Source organism: Dipodomys spectabilis, unplaced genomic scaffold, assembly GCF_019054845.1.
Source record: "Dipodomys spectabilis isolate Male_0828 unplaced genomic scaffold, ASM1905484v1 ptg000051l, whole genome shotgun sequence".
Lineage (NCBI taxonomy): Eukaryota > Metazoa > Chordata > Mammalia > Rodentia > Heteromyidae > Dipodomys > Dipodomys spectabilis.
In genome coordinates, this window is record NW_024870728.1 from 12,158,543 (window position 1) to 12,175,886 (window position 17,344).

The 17,344-nt window shown below is 43.2% G+C and overlaps 1 protein-coding gene across 4 annotated transcripts in view; it reads right to left on the reverse strand.

Moving 5' to 3' along the window:
• Window positions 1-17,112, reverse strand: part of Ttll4 (tubulin tyrosine ligase like 4) — a 40,024-nt gene extending 22,912 nt beyond the window's left edge. For 2 of the 4 annotated variants that reach the window (XM_042679158.1, XM_042679161.1), the window contains exons 1-2: window positions 16,961-17,112; window positions 9,995-10,069 (exon numbers count right to left, since the gene is read on the reverse strand). The gene's annotated coding sequence lies outside the window, so the exon portion shown is untranslated. Of the gene's footprint in view, window positions 1-9,994; window positions 10,070-15,460; window positions 15,520-16,960 lie in introns of all 4 variants that reach the window. The other 2 variants (XM_042679159.1, XM_042679160.1) reach the window with 2 other exon arrangements.
• Between the last annotated feature and the right edge of the window lie 232 nt (window positions 17,113-17,344).

Below are 17,344 nucleotides of genomic sequence, written 5' to 3' on the forward strand. Positions count from 1 at the left end.
GCCATGGGTCAACTTTCCTGTATGTCCCAAAATCTAAGAAGTTGAGAAATAAAATAGTTTCAAAAGCTACGAACAGCAAGTTCTGCCAGAAAGTTAAAGTGCATACAGGCAGACATACAAAGACAGTACACACTCACAGGCAGTTTCAGCATAGCCATCAAGCCCATACTCTGTGGGATAGTACTGATTTCTGAGACATGTAACATGTAAGAGACTTTTCCCAAGATCCCTTAAATTCCTAAGTACAAAGGCCAGGCCTGGTGACACACAGCTTCTTAGGAAGTGGAGATCCAAAGGGTCATGTTTCAAAGCTAGTCTAGGCAAAATGTTAGCAAGACCTCATGTCCACCAAAAACTGGGTATATAGTACACAAGCCTATAATCCCAGTTATATAAGTAAACAGGGAGGGTCATAGGTAGGAGGATTATGTAAGACCTTATTCAAAAAACAAAGCAAGAAAGGGCAGAGTTTGTGACTCAGAGGTAAGAATGCCTGCCTGGCAAGTGAGAAGCTCTGAGTTTAAAAAACAAAATCCATGTTAAATCTAAACTCATGAAGAGTAATTAGCGATCATGTACATTAAAAGTTCTAGCTAAAATTCTATTTGTTTCACTTACTTGACATACATTGTATAGCCACATATACAGTGTAGAAAGATAGTTGAAGGCATCTGTACTTACTATCTCTGCCTAAATACAAACAATCAAATATCAGCTCACCCTCTGATCAAGAGCTTCAAAAAAAAAAAACATTTTTTGGAGTCAATAAACTGACCTCACATGAAAAACAGTATTTTGAAGAATCTAACATTTCACAGAGCCAAAGACCTTCTTGTTCTTACACAAGATCCTGGAAAACAAGAGGATTTAAAGGCAACCTGGGTACAAATACTTAACTACAGCCTGCAAGGTTCAAGTTTAGAAGAAAACAAGTCTGTTTCTGAGGCTAAGTTCTTCAGCATAGCCCAAATGGGAAACTGCCCAGTTTAAAGGCAGGTAAAGGCTAGCTGAGAGCAAAGCAGCTCAGGGGGAAATTCTTGGAAAGAAAATTCCCACTGGATAGCTCTCAAGAGACTTATGAGTGTGTTTATGCAAAACTGAAGAATCTGGAAAAATATAACTCCACTACTAATGGTCATCCTGGGGAGAGGGATGAGATGGACTGGGTAAGAAAAGGCAAAGTGGATACCTGATAGTTCACTGCACTGACGTCTGCACTGTTTGATCTTTACAACAAAAACACGTTTTGTTTGTAAGAGTTTTTTAAGAGTCTATACTATAGGGCACTCTTCTTTCTCCCAGTCAAACTGCTTTGGCAACCACCACTTGCTGATAACACCAGCTAAGCAGAGCATTGGACAGCAGTGAATCACAGGAAACTCACACAGTTGTCATGTTCCCGAAGAGACAGAAGAGAAGAAAGGAGCTGTTGTGAGAGACTAAATTAGAAAATTCACAAAAAGCATATAAAAACAAAGTATCAAATGAAGTTGGACATCCTTGAGTTTGAGGCCAACTTAGACTATAGCCAAGTCCCAGATCAGCTTGGGCTACATAGGGTGATCTTGTCTTAAAACACACGCACGCACGCACACACACACACTCAAATACCTGGTCCACAATGAACAGTTCTAGCATAATGTCTAACCACTCTGATTTTTATAGGTACCCAATACATCATCTTCTCCCCTCAGAACCCTTCACAACAAGCTGCAAAGAATGGAGAAAAAACTAAGAAGCAGGCCATAATTATGCAAGCACAATTTTGACCAATACAAGCAATGTTCTTCCACAAGAGACCGAACTGTCTTGTTATCAGGGAGATTTTGTGAAACTTATTATACTACCAGTAATCAAATTCTCTAGCTTTCGGTGTGACTTGACAGACACAAGGGCAACTGAAAAAGTGTTTTGGGACATACCAGGAGAAGAAAGACGTGGTAGGGCTGGGAATGTGGCTTAGTGGTAGAATGCTTACCTAGCATGCATGAAGCCCTGAGGTCGATTCCTCAGTACCATATAAACAGAAAAAGGCAGAAGTGGTGCTGTGGCTCATGTGGTAGAGTGCTAGCCTTCAACAAAAAGAAGCTCAGAGAAAGTGCCCAGGCCCTGAGTTCAAGCTACAGGACTGGGGGGAAAAAAGTGGTAAGTAGAACTTTTTTTCTACTCTCCTATAGTATTTATAATTACATGTTTGGTACTTCCAAAAACACTGGATAAAAAGAATTAAAAAGTGGCTGAGATGGCTGGGAAGATGGCTCCATGGTAGAATGCTTGCCTTGCATGCATGAGGCCCTGGGTTCGATTCCTCAGCACCACATAAGCAGAAAAAGCCAAAGTGGTGTTATGGCACTAGCCTTGAGCTAAAGAGCTGTGGAACAGTGCCTAGGCCCAGAGTTCAGGCCCCATGACCGACAAAAAAAAAAGTGGCTGAGAATGTGGCTTAGTGTAGAGTACTTGACTAACATGCATGAAGCCCTGGGTTCAATTCCTCAGTATCACATACACAACAAAGGTCAGAAGTGGCTCTGTTGTTCAAGAGGTATAGTGCTGGCCTTGAACAAGAGAGGCTTAAGGGGGCTGGGAAGATGGCTCAGTGGTAGAGTACTTGCCTTGCATGCCTGAGGCCCTGGGTTCGATTCCTCAGCACCACATATGCAAAAAGAAAAAAGCCGGAAGTGGCGCTGTGGCTCAAGTGGTAGAGCGCTAGCCTTGAGCTGAAGAGCTGAGGGACAGCGCCCAGGCCCAGAGTTCAGGCCCCACAACCGGACCCCAAAAAAAAAAAAAAAAAGAGAGGCTTAAGGACAGTGCCCAGGCCCTGAGTTCAAGCCCTAGGACTGGCCAAAAAAAAACAAACCAACAACAAAACAAAAAGAAATAAAAAGTGACAACTACTGTCCAGATTGATTTCTAAACACAATCTATTATTATAAGGAGCCAGAGCTCCCTGAAAATGGCCAATTCGAGAGCCAGGGTGAGAAAAGCAGGAGATGGGCCTGAAACATGTGCGCTAAAAAGTAATGAAGCACTCCAAATCCGATAGAAACATCAAAAGACCACAGGGATAGCTAATTTCACACTTACTGACAAGAAGTTGTACACTGAGGATCCTAAGAAATCATTTTTGGTTTTTTTTGGGGAGGGGGCAGTCCTGGGGCTTGAACTTAGCACTGTCCCTGAGCTTCTTTTGCTCAAGACTAGCTCTCTTATCACTTGAGCCACAGTGCCACTTCCAGCTTTTTCTATCTATGTGGTACTGAGGAATTGAACCCAGGGCTTCATGCATGCTAGGCAAACAATCTTCCACATTCCCAGCCCCATTAATTTTTTTTTTTTTTTCGGTCATGGGGCCTGAACTCTAGGCCTGGGCGCCATTCCTCAGCTCTTCAGCTCAAGGCTAGCACTCTACCACTTGAGCCACAGCGCCACTTCCAGCTTTTTTCTTTTTGCTTATGTGGTGCTGAGGAATCGAACCCAGGGCCTCAGGCATGCAAGGCAAGCGCTCTACTACTGAGCTACCTTCCCAGCGCCCCCCCTCCATTAATTTTTAATTAAAAAGTTACCTAAGCAATTTCATGGAGCAAAGGATTATCTTCGCAACAAATGATGTTGTATCAGCTGAATGTTCATTTACAAATAAGGAAGTTGGAACCCCCATTATATACCCTAAATTAACTCGAAATGGATCAGAGAGCTAAATGTGAGGGCAAAAGTGATTAAAACTTCTATGAGAAAACAGAAGAAAAATATATGCCGTAGGCTGCGGATGAATATACATGTGTGTGTGTGTGTGTGTGTGTGTGTGTGTGTGTGTATATATATATATATACATACACACACACACACACATATACACACACATATATATACCTATATATATGTGTGTGTGTGTATATATTTCCTGACCTAGGCAAAGATTTGTTGGAGGAACCGGAGGTATGGCACCAGCTAGCAGCAAAAAAGCCAAGCAAGTACATGAGGCCCTGAGAAAAACAGAGAGGATGAAAAAAATATACAAACTAGGAGGAAACAGTTCTAACTACAAATAAAGAATATATATCCCAAACAAAGAACTTGCATAATTCAGTAATACAACAGATCAAATTCTTTAATTAGGTAACACATTTGAATAAATATTTTGCCAAAAATAAATACAATGGATGATAAACACATGAAAAAATTAATGTCAGTCACTAAGGAAATCAAAATTAAAGGAGGGTATTAATAGACTGGGGCTATAGCTCAATAGTAAAGCACTTGCCTAGCATGTGAGGCCCTGATTTTAATCCCCAATACCCCCCCCCCCCACACACACACACACCATCACTACACACGGCTGTACTCAACTAGATAAACAATATTAAGTCTTGGCCATGATGTGGAGAAACTAAAACTTTCCTAAGTTACTGGTAGAAATGTAAAATTGTTTTTGAAATGTAAAATGTAATTTTTTTTTAAAAACAGTTCAGAAGTTTCTGTAAAAGTTTCATATTAGCTGGGCGCTGTTGGCTCACACCTGCAATCCTAGCTACTCAGGAGGCTGAGATCTGAGGATCATGGTTCAAAGCCAGCCCAGGCAGGAAAGACCATGAGACTCTTATCTCCAATAAACTGCTCAAAAAACCAGAAGTGGCGCTGTGGCTCAAGTGGTAGAGTGGTAGCCTTGTGCTGAAGAGTTGAGGGACAGCACCTAGGCTCAGAGTTCAAGCCCCACGACCCATCAAAAAAAAAAAAAAAGTTCCATATTATAATGACCTATTAATTCCATTACTACATTCCTACTGAAGAAATGTAAACATATGGCTATGCGAAGATTTACACAACACTGTTCATAGTGGCATTTTTCAATATAAATGAGTGATCCAGAGCATACTACCTAAATTGCCAAGGAGTTTGCCAACTTTGGCTAAAGGAAATTTTAAGGGAAAAGGCAAACACCAGAGGTTAGTAGTGAAGTTTACTAGAACTCTCTCTAGGATCCATCAACACACAATGGAAGACAAGAAGGTCTTCAATATTTAGGAGAGGAATGCTATTCAAACCTGATTCTCTACAAAATCTTATAGCCCAACAAAACACAAGTTCTTGTCTTGCCTTCAACAAAGAAAGCAAGTGTTGTCATTACCCAACTGAGAAACTGAAATCTGAATTAAAGCCCCAGGGACTAAAGAGAAGCAAACAAGGGAGCAGTGTGGGGAGCTCAAAGGTTTCTCTGACCACTGTTATTCAAGAAAGGAACATGTTAACTTTTAATTTTCTTGCTATATAGAGGCAACATCAGGTTTTAGTAAAGTCATTCTAGGGAATGTGGTAGAACTGGGACAAGAATTAATCAATGAATCAATCCTGGTCCTCCCTGGACCATTTGTTTAAAGGCAGGGCAGGAAATAAGCTACAACTGCACAAAGACTTGGGGGGGAGGGGGGCGGGGAGAGCCACGTTTGGTGGCTCATATCCAGTCTTGGGAAACTCAAGATTAGGGAGATATCTGGGTTCCAGACCAGCCCCAACTAAAAGTTCATGAAACTCCTCCCCACATCTCAACCAACATAAAGTTGATTGTGCCACACAGGAAATGTAGACAGGAGTATTATGGTCCTGCCTAGCAAGGCCCTGGACAACTGCCAATACCAACAACAAAAAAAACCCAAACACAAATCCAGGCAGAAGGGCAGGGCCTCAAGTCCTAGTGTCCAAGAAATAGAACTTCCCAGTATGTCTGGGAGTCATGAGGATTTCACACTTACTTGGCAGATCTTTACTTTCAGTTGGTCCATCCACAAGTCTACTCAACTTCAAATTTCTGCCCTTGAATTTATTCTTCCTGGTTTCTACCTCAGTCAAGCCATCATCATCTCTCACTTGCTGATTTCCCTGCTTGAACTCTTTACCCTCTTTATAATCTCTATTACAAATACTGTGGCCACAGTTCTCTATTTTTTATGTATAAATATATGTGTATATATATTTATTTATATGCTGGTACTAGGGTTTGAACTAAGTGTCAGGGTATTTTCTTAAATTTTTTTGCTCAAAGCTGCTACTCTATTACTTGAACCATAACCACATCCAGCTCTCTGCTGGTTAACTGGAGTAAAAGTCTCATGGGCTTTTCTGCTCAGGCTGGCTTAGAATCTCAATCCTCTCAATCCTCTGATCTCAGCTTCCTAAGTAACTAGAATTACAGGAGTGAGTTACCTACCGCTCTCTACCCGCTCTCAGTACTCTTTTTGAAGCTTACCTTAAAGCCATCTGATGCTTCTAAGCCTACATGATCTGACTCCTATCTTCCTGACAGGATCAAGAGCCACTATCCCCACTTTAGGCAAGTTCCCACCTCTGGCCTTTGTGCCCTTTGAAACACTCTGAATCGCCACTTGAGGCTTAGTATTTAATTAGAGGCCCCACCCACATCATTCCCTATTATATCATCTGGTTTTATTCCCTTTCATTCCTCTACTACCTAATTATTACATATTAGTACTTCCTTAAAGGAACAATGGAAAGATAAGCAAAGGACTAATTTTTTTTTTTTTTGGGGGGGGGGGTTGGTCGTGGGTCTTGAACTCTGGGCCTGGGCGCTGACTCTCAGCTCTTCAGCTCAAGACTTGTGCTCTACCACTTGAGCCACAGAGCCACTTCTGGCTTTTTTCTGCTTATGAGGTGCTGAGGAATCGAACCCAGGGCCTCATGCATCCAAGGTAAGCACTCTACCACTGAGCCACCTTCCCAGCCCCAGGACTAATTTTTTATTTCTCAGTTTTTGCCAGTCCTGACGCTTAAGCTTAGGGCCTGGGCATTGTCCCTGGGCTTCTTTTGCTCAAAGCTAGCACCCTACCACTTGAGCCACAGTGCCACTTCCAGCTTTTCTGTTTATGTAGTACTGAGGAACTGAACCCAGAGCTTCATACATGCTAAGCAAGCACTCTACTACTAAGCCACATTTCTAGCCCACGACCAACTTTTAATACAAGCTTATAGGATTGGAAACATAGATGAGATACTGTCCAAATATACTTTTTCTACAATTTTAATCACTGACTTATGTCAATAAATCATATAGTCAACAACTGTATCTATTTACTTATTTTATTTATTTTTTGCTAGTCCTGGGGCTTGAACTCAGGGCCTGGGTACTGTCCCTTAAGTACTTTTGCTCAAGGCTAGTGTTCTACCACTTAAGCCACAGCACCACTTCCAGCTTTTTCTATTTATGTAGTACTAAGGAATCAAACCCAGGGCTTCTTGCATGCTAGGCAAGCACTCTATCACTAAGCCACATTCCCAGCCAACGACTGTATTTATTATACTATAAAATAAAACCTACATTTTCTTATGCCTTTATTATTTCCTATCTTCTCTTCCAGAATGAACAAGGACCTTACAATGTATTGCCAGCTTTAGAAATATCATCAAGATAATTCAATGTTTGCTGAAAAAACAAATATATCTTTTCAACAGATGTGACCAGCCAAAGATGACCTTTCTCGTTTTTACTCTGACAGGTTTCACAACCTAGCAAAGAGTACTTCATCTCTAGTCATCAAAATGTGCATGTGGAACCACATTACGGCATTTCCCATGGATACCAGCTGGGTTGTCCTGCAATTCAATTCAATTCTGACACCATACACCCGAAGACAGCTCTGATTCTACAGACCCTTGGATATGATGCTCCCCTTTTCAGATGTTAAAATTGAGTCTAGACTGTGTGCTTCAGACCTTATCAACTGTAAACCCAATGCGTGTGTGCGTGCGTGTGTGCGTGTGCGTGTATGTGTGTGCGTGCGTGTGTGCGTGCGTGTGTGCGTGCGTGTGTGTATCCTTTTTCCTGTGTGCAGAGCCATATCTCTAATCCTTTTTTTTTTTTTGCACTGGTTATTTGAGATAGTGGCCGTTCAGGCATGCTTAGGCCTGGACCTTGATCTGTTTTCCCCTTCTCAAGTTGCTTAGATGTCAGGCACACACTGCTGTGCCCAGCTGCTTTCTGTTGAGATGGAATCTTATGGCCTTTTCTGCCTGGGGCTGGCCTGGAACCACAATCTTCCCCATTAGTCTCCCAAGTAACTAGGTTTAGAGGTATGATCCATGGGTACCCAGCCTATCCTGTTTTGATTAATCTATTAGACCATCTCTAAGACCCTAAAGAAAGTTAACTTACATTTAACCATTTATTACAAAGGACAGAGATGAACAGCCAGACGATAGAGACACACAGGTCAAGGTGAGTAGGAAGGTTCTTAGAGCTTTCATTTCTCTCCAGGCCAACCTCCACACACATATGCACATGTTCCATGTTGACCAATCTGGAAGCCCTTCAAATTTTGTTCCATTGGATTTTCTTTTTTTGTTTTGGTATCATTACTGGGCTTTAACTCTCAGGGCATGGGCACTGTCCCTGAGCTTTCTTTGCTCAAGGCCACACCTCTACTTCCAGCTTTTTGGTAGTTAATTGGAGATAAAGAGTTTCCTGCCTAGACTGGCTTTGAACCTGGATCCTCAGATCTTAGCATTCTGAGTAGGGACATTGGTGTGAACTACCAGCACCCAGCCAGGAATAGACATTTTACAAGTATTCCAGGTGACTGTCATATGCATCAGTAAGTAAAAACCCACATATTTCTTTGCTTGGCCTGAAAGGCTCAACGGTCTGTCCTCAAGTATTTTTAAGGCTTGGTATCTATTTGCTCCCATGTTGATCTCTGTTATATAAACGGTGCTAGTATTGCAGCAGGTTGATTAAAATCTGCCTTTGCTGATGGGCCGACTTTTATCTGTGGGTCCTTACTTGGGCCCACAAATTAACTAAAAGCAGGATAAAAACTAGGCATCCCAGCCTCCACCTTGTATCTTTTGACCTGAGTCATTCTCTTCAACAGTCAGTATACAGCCATCTTGGTAGACCAGACCACCTTCCAGGTGTCAATGACTCTTACTGTAACAAGGTCTACCTAACCAATCCCACAGACAGTGAGATACCAGATCGCCTGTAACTGCTACCTGCCACCAATACCCGTAACTGGGACTGTTTATGCTCGTCTCTCACCTCCTGCCCCCAGTTCCTCCTGCTATTTAAACCTAAGGCAGTGTCTGCTGGGGAAAGACTGACTGGCTGAAGTGTTTTCTTCCTGTGTCTGCCCTAAGTCTCACAATAAAACTCCTTTCTCTACATTGCTATTATCACTGACTAAAACAAAAAGATGGAGGGTAAAAAACTGCAATTTTGTATACATCAACAAAATGGTCTGAAATATCTACTTGTACGGATGGCCAGGGCAGTCCCTAGCCCCTGAAGAGCTGTTACAGCAGCATTTCCACTGAAGCTCTTGGCTGAGACTTTCCCCTTTGAAGCATCTAGTCCCAAGAATCTGAACATGTGCAGAATAAAGAAATTGCTTACTTAGCCTGCTCAATATCTGTGGATTACTTTTCCCTCAAGTTTCATCAAGTGAGCATGAACAATTAAGTGACCTATGTCAAAAAATCCCCTGCTGTTGTCTCAAACCATCACATCTCTAGGGGCCAGGCCCAGATCAACTTGGACAAGTATCTATTTCTACAGAAAGCAATTATTCATTAGCCACTGATTAAATTGCTCTCCTAGATGATAGAAGGGTATGTGGAACTAGGGATTTGTAGTTTCCTTTTCCTCTTCCATCTAAGTGTTTCCCTCAAGTACCAAGAGAACTCAGGACATCAGAAATGGTTCAGAGGGCTGGATGTGATGGTACATGCCTGTAATACCAGCTAGGCAGGAGGCAGAGTAGAAGGATCTGGTCTGAGGCCAGCCCCAGACACTAGCTGAAAAACAAACTAAGTGAAAAGGGTAGAAGTGTGGCTCACCAGGGTAATGTGCTTGTCTAGAACTTTGGCAGAGTTCAAATCCCAGAACACACACGCACGCACGCACACAAAGTGGTTTAGAGTCTACAATCCACAAGATCTCTGATGAAGTAACTCTTAACAGTTATATGAAAAGATGTAAGTGACTTACCTGGTACCAAATAGAAGAGTAGTATAGGAATCATACCCACTTTCTCTTAGGAGATAAATCCCAAGCTGTATCTCCCTAAAGAAAGAAGGTCAATTTACTTCTTAAAGCCATATTAAAAAAAGGAAAACTTTGCTTTAGTCAAACTAAAAGTCAGTATCACAGTAAAAAAAGAAGTCACAAGTAGCTCTGACAGAGCACAGGTCATTAATGTAAAACCAAGTGAGAAAAACTGAGGAAAAGACATAGTTTACAGAAGGTAGAACTAAGGCAGTTAAATCTACAAACTGCTGACAAGTAAAAGCAGTTGGAAGGCTTTATAGAACCAAGTGACCAGCTCCTCTGAAGCTTTGGTCTTCATCAGCTTCTCAAAGGAACTAGAAACACATAGAGCCAGGCGCTGGTGGCTCACGCCTGTAACCCTTGCTACTCAAGAGACTAAGATCTGAGGATCCCAGTTTAAAGCCAGCTTGGGCAGGAAACTCCATGAGACCCTTATCTCCAATAACCCACTAGAAAACTGGAAGTGGCACGGTGGCTCAAATGGTAGAGCACTAGCCTTGAGCTGAAGAGCTGAGGGACAGTGCCCAGGCCCAGAGTTCAAGCCCCATGACGGAAAAGAAAGAGAGAGAGAGAGAGAGAGAGAGAGAGAGAGAGAGAGAATGCACAAGCGAGCGAGCGAGCAAGCAAAGCAAGCACACACATGGAAACTCTCTCAGAGGTTCTGCTAGGCCAAAATTATTTTCATAACAGAATGAAGATTATCATTTGCATTTTTTGGTTACTGTGCTGACCTTTCCCTTTGTGGCATAACAAAAGCCAGGTGAAGAAAACTGCTGGCTGGGCGCTGGTGGCTCACGCCTGTAATCCTAGCTACTCAGGAGGCTGAGATCTGAGGATCGCGGTTCAAAGCCAGCCCGGGCAGGAGAGACCTTGAGACTCCTACCTCCAATAAACCACCAGAAAACCGGAAGTGGCGCTGTAGCTCAAGTGGTAGAGCGCTCGCCTTGAGCTGAAGAGCTGAGGGACAGCGCCCAGGCCCAGAGTTCAAGCCCCACGGCTGACCAAAAATAAATAAATAAAAACAAATAAATTAAAAAAATTATAAAAGAAAACTGCTGTACTTTAGCATGCATCAGGACAATAGCAACCTAAGCTCTTCATTGTGGCATACTTATTTGGCACACAGGGGAAAAAATACCAGCCTCACTTTATGTCACAGTAAACTAAATAGTAAGCCTCAGCTGGTGAGTATGCTTTTTTTTTTTTTAAACTATTCTGCATGGCAAATGAGAAGTAGGAGCTGAGGATGGAGGGCCTTTGTCTAGCATGTGTGAGACCTTGACTTTGATGGGGGACAGGGGAACAATACATATTAAGCTGCATACAATGACCATCTCTGAACACTTGTGATTATTTGAACTGCCACATTTTTCTATGGAACACCATGTTTAGCTGAGAGAATGGATGAATTAAGCGACAGTGTTCTCACTTTGTGATTTGGCAGACATGTTCTGGAAAATGAAAATAAGCAAGCCTGTCGCTTCGAGGAAAGCAGCTGACAGTATGTACTTGTTGCCAATTATAAAACTGGGCTCGCAAAATAAAGTCTGAACTTTGGCAAAATTCAATTTGCCACTAGCAGCCTAACTACTTCCCAATATTTGACTGTTTTGCTGAGGTAATATGGTGATAATATAAATATGATTGTTTTTCAAGATGAGGTCTTACTTTGTAGCCTAAGGCTAGCCTCAAACTACTTCCTGCCTCAACCTACCAAGTGCTACAATCATAAGTATGCACCACTAAGCCCAGCTTCAAATGCAATTTTTTTATAACAGTATACTAAATATAGGAACATGTGGAAGCTCTGCATAACTCAATCAACTAGAATTATACAACTACCTATCAAATGATGCTACAGCATGTCCAGTATGTTACATGCCATACACAAGGCTCTAAAATCCAGCCAAAATGACAGACCAATGAATTCCAATTTGATAAAACATGAAAAATATTCATTGATATTTCATATTTCACATTCCAACTCATATAAGTATAAAACCAACCTCTGTTTTATAAGAGAACAAATCTGATACAGCTACTAAAATACTCCCTTTTCCAAATATGTGAGGCTGGATTTTCTTCATAATTTAAACCAAAAAATATATTGCAATAGGTTGAATACAGAAATAAATACGAAAATCCAGTTATCTTCTATTAATCTTCCATTCTTCTCAATAATCTTCTTGAAACAATAGCATTTTTTTTTCTTTTTTTTCTTTTTTTGCCAGTCATGGGGTTGAACTCTAGGCCTGAGCACTGTCCCTCAGCTCTTCAGCTCAAGGCGAGCGCTCTACCACTTGAGCTACGGCACCACTTCCAGTTTTCTGGTGGTTTATTGGAGATAAGAGTCTCATGGACTTTCCTACCCGGGCTGGCTTTAAACCAGGATCCTCAGATCTCAGCCTCCTGAATAGTTAGGATTACAGGTGTCAGCCACCAGTGCCCGCTAACAATAGCATTTTCTTTCTTTTGTTTTGTGCCAGTTGTGGAGCATGAACTCAGGAACTGGGCGTTCAAGGCTAGGGCTCGACCACTTGAGTCATAGCTCCATTTAGGGCTTTCTGGTGGTTAATTGGAGATAAGATTTCCGGAGTTTCCTTCTTGGACTGCTTTGAACTAAATTCTACTCAGATTTCAGCCTTCTAAATAGGCTAGGATTACAGGTGTGAAGCAGCGGGGCCCAGCAGTATTTTCTATCTTAAAAACATAATTTACAGCCAGGAGCTGGTGGCTCATGCCTATAATCCTAGCTACTGAGGAGGCTGAGATCTGAGAATCGCGGTTCAAAGCCAGCCCGGGCAGGAAAGTCTGTGAAACTCTTATCTCCAATAAACCACCAGAAAACCGGAAGTGGTGCTGTGGCTCAAGTGGTAGAGTACTAGCCTTGAGCTGAATAGCTGAGGGACAGCGCCCAGATCCAGAGTTCAAGCCCCACAACTGACAAAAACAAAACAAAAATAAATAACCTGAAGTGAATAAAGGGCTGAAGGCATGGTTCAAGTGGTAGAGAACTTGCCCAGCCAAAGGTAAGGCCTTGAATTCAAACATCAGTATTGGCCCACTCCATAAAAAGTCATTAGGCATGATGATTTATGCCTACGATGCCAGCACTTGGGAGGTAGAGATAGAAAGATCTCAAATTTGAGGCCAGCCTGAGCAAAATAACAATCCTGACTCCGAAAAATATAATAAATAAGAAGAAAAATCTCGAAGAGCTTTTGAAGTGCATAATGGGAGTCTTGGGTCAAGTACGTGTGAGAACAGCCTGTCCCAAGCAGTACGGCCTGTCCAGGACATCTATGAGAGCTCTGAAGGACAAGGTCCTTTGTATTTCAGGGCCCAAGAGAAAATACACACTGTCAGTATTCGTTCCCAGCTCTGCCAGAAGAGAGGGTGAGAAGTTCAGGGTATTAAAGCAAAACCCTTTTCTCTGCCTTTCACTGGCTGACCAGGGCACCTAATCCCAGGCTAAAATCCAGGGAGACTAGGAGCAGACAACTCCAAGGTCACAGAAAAAATGTGGTGGGAATGCTAAATTCAACTCCAGCTTGTGAGTATCAAATAGACTCTGAAGCTAAGGCTTCATCTAGATACAGTTTTTCTACCAGTGAGAACCATTCAAATATCCATTTTTTAAATTCTCTCATGCATTCTCTGCCCTCTTCCCTACCTGCTTTTCTCTGGCCGTCCTTCCAATATGAGTGTTCCTCACTCTCCCTGGCACACAGTACATATACGACAGTAGCAGCTGCCATGAATCTTCTATCTCTTGACTTCAAATGTTCTCAAGTCCCTATCATTACCCAGGCCTCCATCTTGAGCACCAGGCTTCCTAGTCTTTCTACCTGAATGTGCCACAAGGACCTCAGCTCAGCTATTATCTTCTCCCTCAAAGCTGCCACTCGTTCTAATCATTGTTCTCAATCCATCACTCATGTGTTAGTCAGAAACCTAAATCATTCCACACCTCTCCTTGTCCTCTCTGTATCTACTGTGTCACAAGATTTTACATCTCTCTAAACCTTCTCCATTCTAACTGTGACAACCATAAGATCACAATCTGTAGACTGCATCACTACAATAGTTTTCTCAATGGATCCCTGGATCAGTTCTAAACCCCTTCCCAATCAACCCACACACTGGCACTAACTACTGTAACCTCAGACAGAAATCTGCTAATTGTCTCGTCATAGTTTTCCTTTAGTACACTCTTCACACTCATATACTCCCAAAAGAAAAGTTTAAAATCCATATATTCATTATATAAAGTTGACATCTTAAAAAAATGTTTTTGCAGTGTTCAGCATGGAACACAGCCACACATACAACTTATGCACAAGCTCTACCACCAAGTTATATCCCCAGGTTTAACAATTTCTCAATACAAGTTAACAAGAAGTTTACTTTTTGCTTAAGAGGAGGTAGAAAATACTAAAACTTCTTAACAAGAAATGTTAGGAAAACTCTTTGCCAGCTCAGTGGAGTGCCAACCTGGCCTGGTCCCAGCAGGTCTACTGAATAAACCTACGCCTTACCTGAAAAAAAAAAAAAAGAAAAGAAAAGAAATGTTAGGAATAAACTGTAATTAGAATAAACATTTCAGCTGAGCATCAGTGGCTCAAGCCTGTAATCCTAACTACTCAGGAGGCTGAGATCTTAGGATCAGGGATCAAAGCCAGCCTAGTCTCCATGAGATTCTTTTTTTTTTTTATTGGTCCGGTCGTGGGGCCTGAACTCTGGGCCGGGGCACTGTCCCTCAGCTCTTCAGCTTAAGGCTAGCGCTCTACCACTTGAGCCATAGTGTCACTTCCAGCTTTTTTCTTTTTGCTTATGTGGTGCTGAGGAATCGAACCCAGGGCCTGAGGCATGCAAGACAAGCACTCTACCACTGAGCCACCTTCCCAGCCCTCCCTGAGATTCTTATCTCCAATAAACCACCAGAAAACCAGAAGTGGCCCTGTGGCTCAAGTGGTAGGTAGGGCGGTTGCCTTGAGCTGAAGAGCTCAGAGACAGAGTTCAAGCCCCACAACCTACCAAAAAAAAAAAAAAGGAATAAACATTTCATCACTTGATTTGGTAAAAATAGGTTTCTATTGTCTTAAACAGGCTAAACCTAAACTAAGTCATCCAACACAGCTTTTTAAATCCACACCCATAAAACATTTACTTAAGGGGCTGGGAAGGTGGCTCAGTGGTAAAGCGCTTGCCTTGCATGCTTGAGGCCCTGGGTTTGATTCCTCAGCACCCATAAACAAACAAACAAACAAAAAAAGCCAGAAGTGGCGCTGTGGCTCAAGTGGTAGAGCGCTAGCCCTGAGCTGAAGAGCTGAGGGGCAGCACCCAGGCTTAGAGTTCAGGCCCATGACCCGACCCAAAATAAAACAAATAAAACATTTACTTAACTGTTATATTCTTCTGAATTCAGAACATTCCAAAGAGAAACAAGCTCCCCTGGAACAGCTCTATTAAGAAAGGACAAAAAGCTGTCTGGGTTTGGAAGCTAACTTATTCACTAAAGAGGGCTTTCCTGTAATCATTATCCCCAAAATAGTCCTAGTTTGGCATGTGAGGTAGGATATATATGTAAAGGATAAAATTTGGGATATATGAAAGATATGTCTCCTTTCCCTTTCTGAGCAGTTTTAGAAGAGCTCATTTAGAAGCTACAAGTCTGGAAATTTAAAGCAATGCAAGCAGGTGTATTAGTGTTAAATCTTAGGTCCTGAGGGACTCAACTTGAAAAAGAAAAATCACTACTCCAAGGGTTAGCACCTAAGGCTCTTTGTGATCTAACCCCTATTAATTTCTCTCATTTGTCTCAGAAAGACTCCCAACACACCCAGCTCAAGTCTGTTCTAAATGTTTCAGGTCTGTTCTTTTTTCAGGCCTTATGTTATCTTTTCAAAAGACACTCTTAATTCCCAGAAACAATTGGCAACGTTGTAAATCTACCTTTTGTCTACTCAATAAGTGTACCCTAGCTTTTAGGCAGTGTCCTTTCAAGGAAAAAACACAAGGAAGATGGAATGAAACTGAATCCTCCAGATTATTGTTGACAAACTGATTCAACAGGTACTGGAATTGAAACGCAGAATTGAAACATCTGAGATGATTCCATAAACCCCGGGGGAACGAAGATACTTTCCAAGCCAGTCTGCTTTAAGCTTCTGTGTCACAGCATATACCCCATAGTATGGTAAATGGGTTAAAATGGATTAAAAATCTCCCCTAACCTGGGATCTGGTGGCTCACGCCTGTAATCTGGTGGTTCACGCCTGTAATCCTGTAATCCTAGCTACTCAGGAGGCTGAGATCTGAGGATTGCAAGTGAGAAGCCAGCCCGGCAGGAAAGTCCGTGAGACTTTCATCTCCAGTGAACCAGAGGAGGTGCCATGGCTCAAGTAGCAGTGTTACCCTGGAGTGAAAAGCTAAGGGACAGCACCCAGACCCTGAGTTCAAACTCCAGTACCCGTACAAAAAATAAAAACTTCTCTACCCACCGTAAAAGTGTAATTTAGACAAACAGTATAATTCAGTGAAAGCAGAGTGGGGCGTGTAAAAGTAGGTATCCAACCCGGCCTTGATGCCCCAGAAGAGCCTGGTCTCCCACCGGTGAGAATTTAAACCGCAGCGCGGCGGGAAAGAGGAAGCACGGGAGCCAGGACGAAGCGGATGCTGCGGGGGTCGGGCACCACAGCTGGGGCCATCAAAGTCCACCCCGGGCGTGGCGGCCGAGCCGGGCTCGCAGAGAGAGGCCGCTGCACCTCTGCCCACGAGAGGAGGGAGAGGTGGCGAGCCGGAAGCGGGGCCGGGGTGGGAGCGGCAGGAGGGCTGGGGTCCGGCGCGCAGGGAGCTGAGGCGGAGGGAAGGGCCGGAGGACAGTCCACCCACATCTACACTCACCTAGGGGACCCACTTTGCCCTGGCTCGACGCCGGTTCTGCGTTGCTCTCTCGCTGGGCCTGCTGGACAAGCGGGCGACCTCAGGCGCCCCTAGCAACCACGCACGGCCACGCGAGCCGCGCACTCAGCCGCCGACGCCGCCAGCCGCCTGCCACGCACTGCGCGCGCCCCCAGCGGACGGACCGAGGGCGGAGAAGGGGCGGACTGCGGTGAGAAGGAGGCGGCGCGAAAAATCCTAGGGCTTCTGGGACTTCGGGATGGGTAGCTGTCCGAGTTGCGCATGCGCAGTGCTTCCGAGCGAACGGGACCCGGCGAGCGGAATTCTGGGAGTTGTAGTCCTAAAGTTAAGTACCCTGTCTTTAACAATTTTGGCCTCTCCTTTACT